Below are 16237 nucleotides of genomic sequence, written 5' to 3'. Positions count from 1 at the left end.
CAGACACAAAATCTGTTTCTACAACAAAATCGTGTTTACATGGTGTCTCAATAAAAATAGGACCTGGGGATGGGGAGGGGGGGGGGGGGAGGGCTTAACTTAAAATTTCGGCAGTAAAATTAAAACTTTTTTAAGGATTCAAAAACCATGACGTTTCTTCTTAAAATCCGTTCACGCATCATTGAGATAATTGGGATTATACAAATAGACTCATTTTTGGGCCGTTCCAATGGGGCAATACACATTAAACACTACTGTCCTGCATTGCAGTTATGGACAAAAAGAAATGAAGAAGTAAAATCTCAGTCTTGCTGGGTACTACGAGTTAAAAAATCAAGCAATCAGTTAATCTCTCAAAGAATGTTTTTCACACCTTTCTCTTTAGGTTAACAACATAATATACTTCTTTAGTAACACCCCAGACTTCTCCGTAGTCCACTTGCCCATTTTGCATACTCTGGCTATTACATTTAAGCATACAACTCTGATTTATATTGATTTGTGTGCAACTGATAGATTTTCACATTGTATCTGATCTTTTCAGTCACCGCACTCCCTCTGTTTGTTAGCTTCCCAAGTGGACTACTGACTTTGCCTTGCGGTTAAGATTTTTAACACGGGACTCTATTGAGAGTTAGGCCAATTTCTGGCCTAACTAAAATTGGCCATGATGTAATGCATCTTTAAATGGATCTGCCTTGTGATTGGTCGTTCATATCTCGCTATGGTTTAAATCTTCCGGGCCCGCGCCATTACCATTAACTACACCGTACACAACTATATGTGGTATTTGCAGCGCTTTTGTGTTGACGCGAAAGTTAATCTCTCATCAAACATCTAGCGCGTCTTGTACTATACCACGCTTAGTACTTGTGGTTAATGGACTGATAAACAAGTATGCTTGACAGTGTGTTTTTAGAGAGCAAAGTCCCGGGGCAAAGTTCTGCTTAAAATTCAAAGTCCATAGTCGGATTTTCGTGGTCAATAAACTGGTAGATTCCAAAATCAGAATTGTTCAGTATTAAAGTGAGCCATTATAATTATGCAAGATAATGTTTCATTCAATTACTTTTATTGTCACTAATCATCTGATATTCTTAATTCCTTATGACCATTTTGCTATTGAATACTTTAATTTTAATAAACATCAGTATAATTTTGAGTTCAACGAAATGGGTTCATCATGACTAATAATAACATATTTTTAATAAAATTCGACTATGGCATAGTCTAGTAACACCAGGGTCATGGGGGTCACTTAAATTTCATGGTTGCATGCTTGACCATAATAAACATGACAAAGAAGTTCTTTTACAACAATGAATCTCACGTATAACGTTTAGGGGGTCAAAACGCTACTTGATACACGGTTAAAGATTTTCAAAACATTGCCTAAACAGGATTTAACCTTTGGAGAAAAAATACCCCTATACAGGAATTTAGCGCATTCTAACAGCAAAATAAGCATGATTTTGATCTGAAAGATATAATGCCTGAGTGATGGTCATGATTCAAATCAGTAGAGGAAACACGCTTTGCTAAGTAGCTGGATCATTAAAATTATTCCTAATTCAATGAGCGTTTTGACCATCTAAACGTGATTCGCGTGATTCATTATCTGAAAAGACTCTTTTTTTGTTCACGCATGTGTACACTATGAAACTTAACTGACCCCGTGGCCATGTTGTTGCTTGAGAAAATGTATGAATTATAGAAGGTATAATTCATTTCACATGTAAACCCAAAGAGAAATTTGTGAAAAACATTCTTTGATAGATTGGTTGGTTGGTGTTCTCAAAACTAATAGTTTACTTCATATCTTTCTTCCACCATAAACTACAATGCAGCACATTACGAGTATTTTCCCATTGGAACGGCCCGAAAATGGGTCCATTAATGTATCATTCCAATTATTGCCGTGGCGCGTGAACAAATTTTGATGATTTGTGCACCATTTAAAAGAAGAAACGTCATGGTTCTTGAAAAGGTTTTGATTTTAATGCCGATTTAAGTTAAGTGCCCAATCCACAGGGCCTATTTTTATTGAGACACCCTGTAGTAAAATTGTGTTAAAAGGTGTATATAAGTTGATGGCATGAGCTTTTGAAAACACTAACAAAAGAATACATTTAGTGGTATAAAGATCAGAGAAATCTGAGTACATATTTAGTACATAAATAATGTGTACAAGTATGAGAACAATTGTATTTATAATTGTGTGTTTGTATATTTTAAAATATTTAAAAAAAGTGTTACATGCCTAAAAAAATCCAGCGCTTGTATATAAAAATTAAATAAGAAAATGTAGTTCAATATAGAAACATCGTGTATCCTTGGTTTAAGATAATCATGAGTTGGACTAGTGTAAATACTAGTAACCGTAAATACTAGCCCTATAACCGTCCAATAGAACATGTCTGTTGGAAAGTTCTAGGTCAATTGCTTGCTCTTTTACACAAATGATGCACCGAAATACTGTATAGATAGTATGATGAGGTATGTTACTGTATGTGTATGCAAACAATCTACATATTGAATTTGGTTTTAGAAAATCCGCAGTAATATGATAATTATTTACTTGATTAAAAATATACTAGATGTGCATATTTTATAACACGTTCAACGTGGTATGAAATATTAAAGAGTTTGTTTCCAATATAAGTTGATGGCATTAGCTTTTGAAAACACTAAAAAAAGAATACATTTAGTGGTATAAAGATCAGGGAAATCTGAGTACATTAATAAATATAAAGAAATATTTTTTTGTTCCAAAATTTTTAGGGGACAAAATTACTTTGAAAATAGTTAGAAAATATACTAGAGTTACAGACATGTCCATTCCAATCGTTAAATGTCATTATGCACATCTAGTATATTTTTCATTTTAGTTTAATTTGGGAGTACATTTAAGATGATTGTGAAATATTCTTACAGAATACCTAAAATAGCTTTAAATAATATTGTTTTTCTTCAAAAAAAACCTTTTTTATGGTTTCAATATTACGTCAATGTTAATGTCAAGCACTCTAATACAAGTATGCTCTCTTAAAAAAAAAAAAAGAGGCACTTTGCCAAATAAATACAGCGTGTAAACTGGTGTGTGCTATATGAAATATAGTTAATGTAAATGTTGTATCCCTTTTGCATTATTAAAGTCAATGGGTATTTCATTGGTAAATATTAGCAACCCCCAAGAGAGAAAGGTCAATATGTGCTCTAAAAAGGCGGAGGTTGCACACTCTGTACGATTGCTAAGATTATCATTCGTCCACGTATTAATAACTATGGATTTGATATATGTGACGTGTCATGTCAAAAGCAGACACTTTGGGGCAGGATCGTAAATGGATAAATAGCCAAAAATCTGCCCGGTGATTTTTTTCACAATTTGGGTTTGTTGCGAATTTGTGATGTTATTAATGTTAAAAATATTGTCTGATAATTTCAGACCGGAATATAAATAGAATGTTGTATGTTTTGAGAAATTTTTGAGGGTCAGTCCGAAAGTCAACATTGTCAATAACATTTTTAAAGACCGATATCTCAATTTCAAATTTTATATTACCATAACTTACGAACTCATTATCTTCGCTTAGGAATGTCCGATTTTATTGGAGAAAATGGTGTTATGGAGCAAATATCTCTATGTAAAAACCTCAAAATTTATAACCTGCCCAAAAGTGTCTGATTTGAAATGACATGTCACATATAATCTGATCTACTGCACCATCAGGCTAACTGATGATAAAGCGGAAAAAGTTCTGTGAAGCGGATATAATAAGATCCGAGATAGGATGTGAAATAGTGCAGTAGATCAGATTATAATCTCAAATCCATCTTGGAAGATACAACTATCTTCTTACCCGCTTTGTTTGCTATTGTGTCATGAACATCTTTTACATAAATTTCTGTGGGGGAACATGGTCAAATCATATCAATGGCCGCCCAACTTTTCCAGTTTAAGCACAAAAAAAACTCGAAATGACATTCTCAATAAAACTACTGCTGAATCTTGCAGCCAGAAAGACAAAATGTCGCTAATATTTGTCAGATATTTTGAGTTAATTAAAATTCAATAATGCCAAATATCATTTTTATAAACTTTGCTTGCTTATTAAGATTTGTGCTTGCATTAAAGTGCTAGAGGGCAATTTCAATATGCCCACTAACACATTAATGGAGACGTTACATAATTTATTGAGATACACTATTGTAAAAAAAAACATTCCCTTTTAAATAATAATGATATTAATATACTTACAGATGTTTTGTAGGTTGTATAACAATTATGTTAAGGTGTTATTTGAAGCATTGTAAAAGTGCCCTAACCATGTTTTAAACAGGTTAATTGAGTAGAGCAAAGGACACTTATCAATATGCCTTTACCAGCATACGGTTTTCAAAATATATCAATCTGGATTTAGAGTTCTTATCAATAATCAATAAAGATAATGTGCTAGAGTGACTGTAAAAGCTCATTAATATGTAATTTTTGCCAATATTGTTTCTTTATTGGAACTTACTTGGAGTGTTTAGTTGTTACATCAGAGTGTCCGGCATCGGGAATACTTGAATTTGTAGTTCAAGCTTGTTGGATATTACTTCGCGCGGTCAGTTGTCAATTGTAGACCTGGCCGCACCTGGTCCTACTGACCCCACCATCAACACAAAACATCAAGATCACATTGGTCGGCAATCCCGAGGCCGGTGACTCACATACGACAACTAAGCACCAAAAAATGAGTTCCAATATAGAAGGGCCCCGCAGGGCAAGAAAGCAAGAGTGACATCATGTCTCTTAATTGAAAACATCAAGCTCACTATCAACAAAAGTCATCCTTACTTTATTGCCCTTCAAGACCCTTCTATATTGGAACTCATTTGGAGTGTTTAGTCGACGCAAGGGAGTCTCTGGCCTAGGGCCTGCTGGTCCTGCTGCCTTGATGTGTTTTGTTGATACTGGCCCCACCATCAACAAAAAACATTAATTCCGCAGAGCAGGCGGGCACGAGGCCGGAGACTCCAATACGATAACTATACACTCCAAATGAGTTCGAACATAGGAGTGCCCGCATTGCAAGGAACCAAGAGTAACCGCCTGTATCTAACCAGATAACATCAGGCCCAGTATCAACAAAAGTCAGAGTCGGCCGCCCTTAGTTTCTTGCTCTGCGGGGCGCTTCTATATTGGAACTTATTTGGAGTATTCAGTTGTTTTACGGGAGTCTCCGGCCTCGGGAATACCGACCCTGCGGCCTTGATTTGTTGGTGTTGAAGTTGTTGTTGTTGTTGTTGTTGTTGTTGTTGTTGTTGTTGTTGTTGTTGTTGAAACTGGCCCGACCATCAGTAACAAACGTGGCTGCAGGGTCGGCAGTCCTGAGGCCGGAGACTCTCATACGACAACTAAACACTCCAAGAAAGTTCCAATATAGAAATGCCCCGCAGAGCAACACACTAAAGGTGATCGACTGTCTCTTTTGTTGATACTGGGCTTGACTTTTTCTAGTTAGAACCAGGCGGTCAGTTTTGCTTTCTTGCCCTGCGGGGTGATTCTATATTAGTCATGACATCATGATCAACGATACAATCATTATTAAGTCTTGGCCCTGAAGAAAACAGTGAGCACATCTTAATGCAGGAGACAGGCTGTCACCCTTACTGTCTTGCTCTGCGGGGCCCTTCTATATTGGAACGCACTTGGAGTGTTTAGTTATCGTATGGAAGTATCCGGCCTCAGGCCTGCCGTTCCTGCAGCCATGATGTTTTCTTACTGATGGTCGGGCCAGTATCAACAAAAAACATCAAGGCCGTTGTGTCGACAGTCCTGAGGCCGGAGATTCCCATACGACAACTCAACACTCTAAGTAAGTTCCAATATAGAAGTGCCCCGAATGGCAAGAAACTAATGGTGACCGAATGTCTCTTTTGTTGATACTAGGCTTGATGTGTTCTAGTTGGAGACAGGTGGTCACTGTTGCCTTCTTGCCCTGCGGGGTCCTTCTAAATTGGAAATCACTTGGTGTGTTTAGTTGTCGTATGGAAGTGTCCGGCCTCGGGCCTACCGGTCCTGCGGCTTTGATTTATTGTTTTCATATTGGCCCACACATCAACATAAAACATCAACGCCGCAGGGCTGGCAGGCCCGAGGCAGGAGAATCTCATCTTATCATTTTCTTCTACGCGTGTGGAAGGTTAAAATGATTTGCAATAATTATTCTTTTAAAAATAACCAACAAATTGTTATAACTATTCTAGTGGTCCAATGCTATTATATTGGAAAGGTTACGGATACTCTTAAGAATATCTTCAAATTAATTTCACACAAAGGTAGCCTTTGGAGTAAGCACCTTTTAAAAAAAGGATTATAGTTCGTTTAAATTCTTTAACGTTTATTATACTGATCTAAGTGATAAAGATACCATTAAGATACATTTTGCAACGTAACGTGTACAGCCATACGAGTTACAGAACATTTATTAAAAGTTCAAATTTAACTATCGTTTTAACAACAAAATAATAAGCAAGGGAATTGTTAACCTAATTTCATTTACACTGGGCGAGCCAATTCATCGGAATATGCATTGTACGTAATGTAGGTTTTGTACATCAAACTAATATTTAGCTTTCTTATAGTATATTTAATAAATTTCTAGGTTGGTGAGCCACACGACAATGTCTCGACGACCGGTTCTGAACCGAAGATTGAGAACCCCTGCATTCTAATAATTACAAAGTAACATACTCGTTTAAAATGTCGATATTTGCGTATAACATAATTTAGAATTGTTATTAAAAAGTGTTTATGTGTATATTATAGGTATGGGATCAAAGGTCATGAAGCGGTCACGTCCGATATATATATATAAATACTTTTAAAATGCTGCTGCTTCAGCAAATTACATTACACGGCAGTCGCGTGGTCACCAAGACCAATGGCTGGTGGTACGAATGTCTCGTGGCCAACTGGAGGTCAGAGGTTACTACGGTCAAATATGTATTTTCATGTGATTTTCACTAAAATGTCAATCTTACCACCAAATTGCACAGCACAACGCCGTCACTTGCACGTGTACACCGGCTATGCCCGTTTCTATACAGGTCAACGGTTGTAATGGTCATTTCCGGTATGTAACCAGACTGCTTTCGCATTTTACATAGAACACTAATATCACTTGCACATAGGTATATATACTTTTTTAATGTTAAACATAATTCGTTAGCATATAGCAACAGAGATTTTTACAGCATCGGTCACTAGGACCATTAGGGATGTCGACTAATCAAGATCAGATCAAAGGTTTTCCATTGCTGGTGAATGGCCAAAAAGGCTGTTTAAATTAAAATTGCTTCACCTTCCACACATCGCTTAGTACGATACTGTCACTTGAATACAGGCGTCGGGTTATTGCCAGGGTCTATAAGTTGTACACATAATTGGGGTCAACGGTCATGAAGTGGTTACATCTGGTCTGAGACTGATATTACTTTTAACATATGCATTGTAAATTTCATAATGGCCCAAAAAAGTGACTTTTACTTAATGTTACTTAATGTTTTACTACTTCCACAAATATTTTATTTAATAACATCACTTGCATATATACATTAACTATATAACTTAGTGTCTAAAGTGTAGATATATAATATATAGATATCAAAGGTCATTAAGTGGTCACGTCTGGTAAATGATGCTGCTCAAGTAAATTACAATACAATGATATCATTTGGTCACAAAGACTTGTGGTTTTGGCCCAAGTATCACGTCGTCGGACGCTTCACATACTGGCCTATCTCGAAAAATACGCATTTCGAGAAAATCGCAATTTAAGTTTTAGATCGTATTAAGTTTATTTTTCTATTATTTAATAAGACTATGAATTTTCATGAAACTGGTTTTAAATTAAATCATATACTTAAAAGATTTATTTAAGTGGAATCTTGAATTATATTTACGTGTGCAATATTGCTTAAAACTACACTAAAATTGTAGTTCTGTATGTGAAATAGTTAACTTCCCTATTATATCGTATTTAAAGTGCATCACATACTGGTCTATCTTGGGGGCTATCTCGATTTAGCGAACGGTGACGTGACTTTAGACGCATCACATACTGGTCTATCTCGACGCTTCTCGAGATAGACCAGTATGAAATGCAATTTAAATACGATATCGGTAAATTAACTATTTCACATACAGAACGTGTAGTTTTAAGCAATATTGCATACATAAATACATAAAATACATTGGGATTGAGCACTTTATTCAAAAGATAGTCTAACTTGAGTAAAATGTTGTTAATACGCTCCTGTTTTGCAGTTGAGCACTTTCTGACTATCTCCGATAGACAGACTGACTCTGAATAGTCTTTGGCTGTGTTGACACCATGGAATGTATATTCTTTCACATTCCCAAGTGATGGTAGTCCACCCAAAGCATTTCATCGTGTCGTCTGACGATTGCCTTTTAGGCATGAAACTCAGAGTAACGACTACCTATTCTGGAAGGTCTGTTCTTTGAATTTTTATACGCTCTCCCTTTTGGGATTGAGCACTTTATTCAAAAGATAGTCTAACTTGAGTAAAATGTTGTTAATACGCTCCTGTTTTGCAGTTGAGCACTTTCTGACTATCTCCGATAGACAGACTGACTCTGAATAGTCTTTGGTTGTGTTGACACCATGGAATGTATATTCTTTCACATTCCCAAGTGATGGTAGTCCACCCAAAGCATTTCATCGTGTCGTCTGACGATTGCCTTTTAGGCATGAAACTCAGAGTAACGACTACCTATTCTGGAAGGTCTGTTCTTTGAATTTTTATACGCTCTCCCTTTTGGGATTGAGCACTTTATTCAAAAGATAGTCTAACTTGAGTAAAATGTTGTTAATACGCTCCTGTTTTGCAGTTGAGCACTTTCTGACTATCTCCGATAGACAGACTGACTCTGAATAGTCTTTGGCTGTGTTGACACCATGGAATGTATATTCTATCACATTCCCAAGTGATGGTAGTCCACCCAAAGCATTTCATCGTGTCGTCTGACGATTGCCTTTTAGGCATGAAACTCAGAGTAACGACTACCTATTCTGGAAGGTCTGTTCTTTGAATTTTTATACGCTCTCCTTTTGGGATTGAGCACTTTATTCAAAAGATAGTCTAACTTGAGTAAAATGTTGTTAATACGCTCCTGTTTTGCAGTTGAGCACTTTCTGACTATCTCCGATAGACAGACTGACTCTGAATAGTCTTTGGCTGTGTTGACACCATGGAATGTATATTCTTTCACATTCCCAAGTGATGGTAGTCCACCCAAAGCATTTCATCGTGTCGTCTGACGATTGCCTTTTAGGCATGAAACTCAGAGTAACGACTACCTATTCTGGAAGGTCTGTTCTTTGAATTTTTATACGCTCTCCCTTTTGGGATTGAGCACTTTATTCAAAAGATAGTCTAACTTGAGTAAAATGTTGTTAATACGCTCCTGTTTTGCAGTTGAGCACTTTCTGACTATCTCCGATAGACAGACTGACTCTGAATAGTCTTTGGCTGTGTTGACACCATGGAATGTATATTCTTTCACATTCCCAAGTGATGGTAGTCCACCCAAAGCATTTCATCGTGTCGTCTGACGATTGCCTTTTAGGCATGAAACTCAGAGTAACGACTACCTATTCTGGAAGGTCTGTTCTTTGAATTTTTAAATATAATTAAAGATTCCTCTTAAATAAAGCTGTTAAGTATATGCTTTAATTTAAAACCACATTTATGAAAATTCATAGTCTAAATAAATTATAGAAAGGTAAACTTAATACGAAGATTGTCAATTGAGATTTTCTACAAATGCGTGTTTTTTCGAGATAGATCAGTATGTGAAAACTGTATTTTGTAAAATCATAGGTAGTTCAAATTTAATATTTTATAACTAATTATTTAGGAAAAATTGAGGTCTGTAATTTGTTGAATTAGAAGAGCTCCGTAAAAAGAACTAGTATACCAATTTTCTCAGAAAAGTCAAAAATTCAAGATAGACCAGTATGTGATGCCACCGACGACGTGATATAACTCGGGGTTAACGGAAAAGGGCTTCAATGGAGTCTCGAGGGCACAAAGCAGTGTATCGGCCGAGTTTCAAAGTTAGCACGATAGAAAAAACAAGTTAGCACGATATAATTGCTTTGTTCCGTGTGGTAGTAACTGGGAGTTTTCCAAGTTTCCGTTTACTGCAAAAAACAAAACAAAACAAAAATCAAAATCAAAATCAAAATCAAAATCAAAATTAAAATTAAAATTAAAATTAAAATTAAAATTAAAATTAAAATTAAAATTAAAATTAAAATTAAAATTAAAATTAAAATTAAAATTAAAATTAAAATTAAAATTAAAATTAAAATTAAAATTAAAATCAAAAACAAAAACAAAAACAAAACAAAAACATCAACCCGCAAGGTCGACAGTCCCGAAGTTGGAGACTCTCATACGAAAACTAAACATTCCGTCGGTCACAAGACATAGTGACGTAGAGTCAAATCAATCATAATTAAAAAGAAATCGGGGCCAAAGGTCATCCAAACGTCATTGTCGCCACAAACGTGATTTTCACTAAAATTCTTGCAACAACTACTACAAATTACATTAGCACAATAACGTCATTTGCATATTTGCATCGGTTATATCAAGTGTATATAGGGCAAGCACACTGAATTAAAGTAATTAGGCCTATAGAGTACAATAATGTCACACTTCTACACACTAAAACGTCTATATGTTATACAGAATGAATGAATGATAAGGGACCGTTCACAAGCACTTGTAATGGGGGAGGGCTGATGCAAAAATGGGGGCTCCGCATTTTTTTATCCCTCTGAAGGGGGTGAGGGGCTTTAAAAAGTTCACCTTATTATTTCTCGTAGCGTTTATACTATTTCTATGGGGTTGACGTTCAGTTTTCATAGCTTCACTAGGTCAATTTTTAGGTTGGGAGCCACACGACAATGTCTCGCGGACCGGTTCTGAACAATTGACCGCAAACTGAGCAGCCCTTAATAGTAATTCGAATATTTACTAACTCGCAATAATTATACGCCTTTAAAAATTGTCGATAATCGCGTACAAGCATATTGCGTCATTATTATATATTTATTATAAATTATGTTAACGTTTTAATATTGTGGAAAATTAAACTCTTCTCTATTATGCAAATTGCCATCGTTTAAGGCTATAATCTAACGTGTTTTTTTTTCGGTCTTCGATTAGTTTCAAAATGGTGTACAGAAACGGATTCAGGGCCGAATTAATGGGTAAGATAAAGGCAACAGCCCACGCGTAAAACACGGGGCTAACTACAACTAGTTGAGATTGCACAAGTATAGAGGTAATTATAAGTGGTACCCACGTGCAGAAGTCTGTGAAAACAATCACACCCATCTTCATAGCCATTCGTATTTCGAGTTTTTCATCAACCTTTCGGTTGGCGCGTCTCGAGGTTTCTCGTGCCGTTTTAAAGATGAATACATACATGATGGCAATTATAATAAATTGATCTCATTCTTTTATTTTTCAATATTTTTCTGTAAAAATTGGGGAAGTTAATGCCAATTATATTTTGTAACTATCTTGCAAATTACAGCAACATAACTTATTTCATTTTCCTGTAAGTGCGAGTCAAAATTGGTCCATCGCCACAGTGCGTTTAATTGCCAGTGGCTGAGTTCAGCACTGCTCAAGAATGGCACAAAATATTCATGTCGATAATTTCAGGTGAAAAACGTAGCCTACTGAGCTGTAATTTGGCAGAGTTGCCAGTAATACCTCTATCATAACCTCTGTAAAAAGAAAAAGAAAATGAACAAGTAGATCTCGAGTTACAAATTAAATCACCAGCTTCCCTTTGGAATTTCCATACTCCTTTCGAATCATGCTAAAAAGACACCTTTCTGAACATAAATGTGAAGTTTCGTGCCCATTCGATGTATTTTTCACCTGATTTCAACCCTAAACGTTTTCTTATATTTAGGCCTATACGGTACCATATACAACTTGCTGCTGGCTATACCTTATTTAGAACTTTCAAAAGAAGTACCTGAATGTGCAACCATAACTGTTTCAAAATAGCCCGCGAAAGTCATGCAGGTATTTCCGAGGTCATGTATTGAATTGTTTTGAATGAGGAATACTACGGGAACCAGCACCTTTTGTTAGAAGTCACACATGAGCATGATGAGTGAAGTGGATAACCTCTATTGTTGTGAATGAGTCAATGACCTTCAATGACACTTAAGATTTAATTTGCATACACCTACTACACCTACTAATTGGTCATATTAAACCCAATAACATTGAAATTTTTGTTGTTGGTTGTGAAAAAAAAATAGTTTACCTGGATTTTGTGCCATATCGGCCATCTTGGATGATTTTTGGCAAAATGTTCTCTAAATGCATGATTTCAATGCCTCGGTTTGAAAAAATAATTGATGCCATTGACTAGTAAAGTGCCATTTCATAAGAAACCCTTTGATACTTTCACAATATCCTTGTTTCATGTTTGCATATATGTTAAAATAAAGAAATATATAAAGGTAAATATATGCTTATGCCAATTTTGCTCCCAATTGATATTTTTGGACCTTGTCATTTTATTTCGTTCCAATGACCGGTCAGAATGGGAAACTTTGAAAATTCATAATTCGAAAAGTTTTTGACCGATTTTGACCATTTAACCACCAAAATACTTCTATTGATGAGTTCTATCCAGAAAACAATATTTTGTAGCAATAGGGGCAACATGAAATTTTGATGGTTATCCCTATAATGTTAGCCTCGCGGTCTCATCATAGTCATAGTCATACATGTACAATGGATTGACCTGTTTATACACGCCGCGCCAGACTTCGTATGAAGTAGCAAGCCATCGTCTCGTCTGTACATGTAGCATGGGCCATATACTGTGCTAGTGAGCAGTAGGTAAGCTTACAGTAATCTACATTCGGGACCCTATTCTATCGATCAAAGTATCATAGCTATAGGAAAACAAATATAGAAGTATCTTACCATATCAGTGAGGTTTCATAACCTTTTTCGTCACTAGCAAAGCGTTCTCGAACATGATTTTGTACTGCCTCTATCGTGGGAAATCAGACTGACTGACTGCACGTTTCAAGTCGCTTGAGGTCACAGGTCATCATTAATTAGTAAACATTTTCTCGCTCAAAAGTCTTTCAAAGCCCATATTTGGTATGTTACATTCGTATTGACTGAGTTTGTTTACGTCTTGAATATGATCAGCTGTTCAATGTTATTGTTTTGAGCGTCAGCTGTTCGGTCCAGGCATGGGGTACCGGTCGGCCGAAGTTTGGTCGCCGCATCATCAGTTTTATTGATAAAACAATGAGTTTTTGGTGTATTTGCGTGCACGACACGTTTCGAAATTTCTTTAAAATTCAGGAATTTTCAAGAAATGCTCAAACCAAATTATGGAAAAATCCAGAAGTAAACTGATATTTAAGAAGAAATATGTATAGTTAAATCGGCAACTGATGGGACTTCTTATCACAATTTTTATATTTCTTCAGTATCGGGAGATGCAATTCTGTTGGGATGCTGTGTAATTTGACATTGATATGCAATGTCGGCAGACTCGTGAAATGTTCATTAACAATGTCAATAATATTTTTTTAATATGTTTGAATGGTTCTAAAGAGAGCTACACACAATTTCGAATGATAAAATAATATTCCATTTATTAAAAAGATTGCTGCTTTTATAAAGGAATCAAAAGAAACCACACACCCATTGAGACAGTGATCTTGGTGTTTACACCATGTGCTGTTGGCGCCAGGGTCATGAAGGGAGCCCCCTATTGTCCAAGTGTAGCCATTAAAATTCCTCTCGAAGGGCCGATGTTGACCCTAGGACCCCCCCCCTCGTGCCAATAAGTGCATTGCAGACTGATATACCGACCGCAATAGAATTAAGGTACAGGTTATGTTATCATAAAAAAAACTGCAGGTCTTTATTTCTAGATCAATTTTAACGAATGAGGTCTTTATAAATACTCTTACATATAAAAAAAAATACAGACATTGGCTGGTGGTCCTATATCTGTCTTTGCTGAGGATATGCCGCGTTTGTGTGAAATGCGGTAAAAAAGTCTGGGAGCAAGTTTAACATTGAATGACACGAGAAATCTATGGACGGCGAAGAAGATAGGCCTATGGCGCATCTCGGTGGCTATCATAGCTCTTAGCAGTACCCGATTCATCGTTTGATCGCTCGAAAAATGTTGACCGAGTGATTTGGGTTCGATCTTTTGCTCCATCAGATGAGGTTGTTTCTCTCGTTTCTTCCACTTCCGAATGTCCTATCCTAGTCCATGCCTTCTTTCTCCATTTTTGTCCATATAACGATCCAATTCCTCGATCATTTTAGTCTTTTATTCCTCGTTGTTATCGTCATCAGCCTCGCTATTCTTTAAGACGCCGGTTTCTGTCCCATTACCACCCTTCAGGGGAGAAAGTTTTATCGTTCCTATACTCTGCTGACGGATTTTAACATATTTTTCTACCGTTCGGCCTATCTTCTTCGCCGTGCATATATTTCTCGTGTCGTTCCATGTTAAACTTGCTCCCAAATGTTTTATCGCATTTCACACAATTCGTTTAGTTGCAACGTGTATTCTGTTCATGTTAGCTTATTGACGCCAGCATCAGAATGGTGGGACACTCGGTGGACCCCAGTATTATGTTTTCTTTTCCGAACGGCCACTTGAGTAAAGTTTTATAATCATCGTGTATTCTGATGGTCTGAATTAAACTTCCTGACTGGTCCCTTTCTTCGGCGTTCAAACTAGCGGTTTTGTATTTTTCTTCCGATAGATAAAACTCGATGTACGCATAGACGTCATCCTCGTTCCTAGACATTCTTTTTTTTTTCTTTATTAAAAAAAGTGAAGGGTAACCTAGGTTGCTGCGCTGGTTTATATTCTCGATCGACGTCGCAAACAGCGTCAAGGGAGACTAAAGACGCGGGAGATTATCGTCGTGAGATATTAACGTCATGAGAGATTGACGTCGCGGTGAAATAACGTCGTGGGAGATTAACGTCGTGGGAGAATAACGTCGTGACAGAGGTCTATACTACTCATGAACGAAAAATATCATGGAACAATATAGAAGTGTTTTAATGCAGCGTGTAAATATAGTATCGCTTATTATATCTAATATCTTCTCATTCTTCTTTACAAATCGTTTATTCTTAAACTTGTTGGTCATAGCTACCACGTGACTCTAATATAACGAAAAAGAAATAAAAGTTTAGTAAATGGGATTATAATAGCGTCAACCATTATCACACTGATACATCTTTGAAAAAGTATAGATACAGCTGAAGCGACCTATTTCTGGTATTCGTACCAACAGCCGAGCTGTAATATAGGTAAAAAAGTGGTACAAAACTTATTGTGTTTAAACTTATGTATGATAAATCGAAAAAAGAAGACAGTTAAGAAAAAAACGTCCCCTGAGAGGGAAGACTGCACTCAAGTGCCGTGTATATGAACAATTAAGTTATAACCTCCTCGATATATCGGTCAGAAGTGAATGTCTGCCCTTATATGGCACTATGTAGGCAACAGTTTATGTACACACCAATATGTCTGGCCTAACTTTGTTAAGTTGTCATAAAAAGTAAGTCAAACTCACAAACTAAGGAAAGTTCACATTAAAGGGGTCTCACGGGAAGCTAAGAAGCCAATATTATTCTTTTTGTGACATTTCTGTGAAGCTGTTTTTATGGTATGGGACTATCAAATAAGCCTAAGTAACACCCAGAAAATATTAAGTAAGGCGAATTGTATTTGTTACTGATACAGGCGTATAAGCTGGTGCCAGAGGAACTGGGATAGAGAGTGCTCCAGAGAGTGGAAAATATTAAGTAAGGCGAATTGTATTTGTTGCTGATACAGGCGTATTTGCTGGTGCCAAAGGAGCTGGGAATAGAGAGTGCTCCAGAGAGTGGTTATGGGAACGAAGAACCGGTTGGAGGATCCAATTACTTGTGTCTGACAAACACTCCTCAATTCGACCAATCAGTACCAGGCCAACAGGATTCCTGAGCGAGATTATATGCGGCAGAATATCGCAGTGGCGAAGCAGGTGCATTGCACCAATACCACACTTTTGACGCCCCATGCGCTGTGTGCCAGAGCCGAGAGGGTCGAACGCAATCCTTCATGATGCCCGCC

The sequence above is a fragment of the Amphiura filiformis genome, chromosome 2 (assembly GCF_039555335.1).
Source record: "Amphiura filiformis chromosome 2, Afil_fr2py, whole genome shotgun sequence".
Lineage (NCBI taxonomy): Eukaryota > Metazoa > Echinodermata > Ophiuroidea > Amphilepidida > Amphiuridae > Amphiura > Amphiura filiformis.
This window is presented reverse-complemented; position numbering follows the sequence as displayed.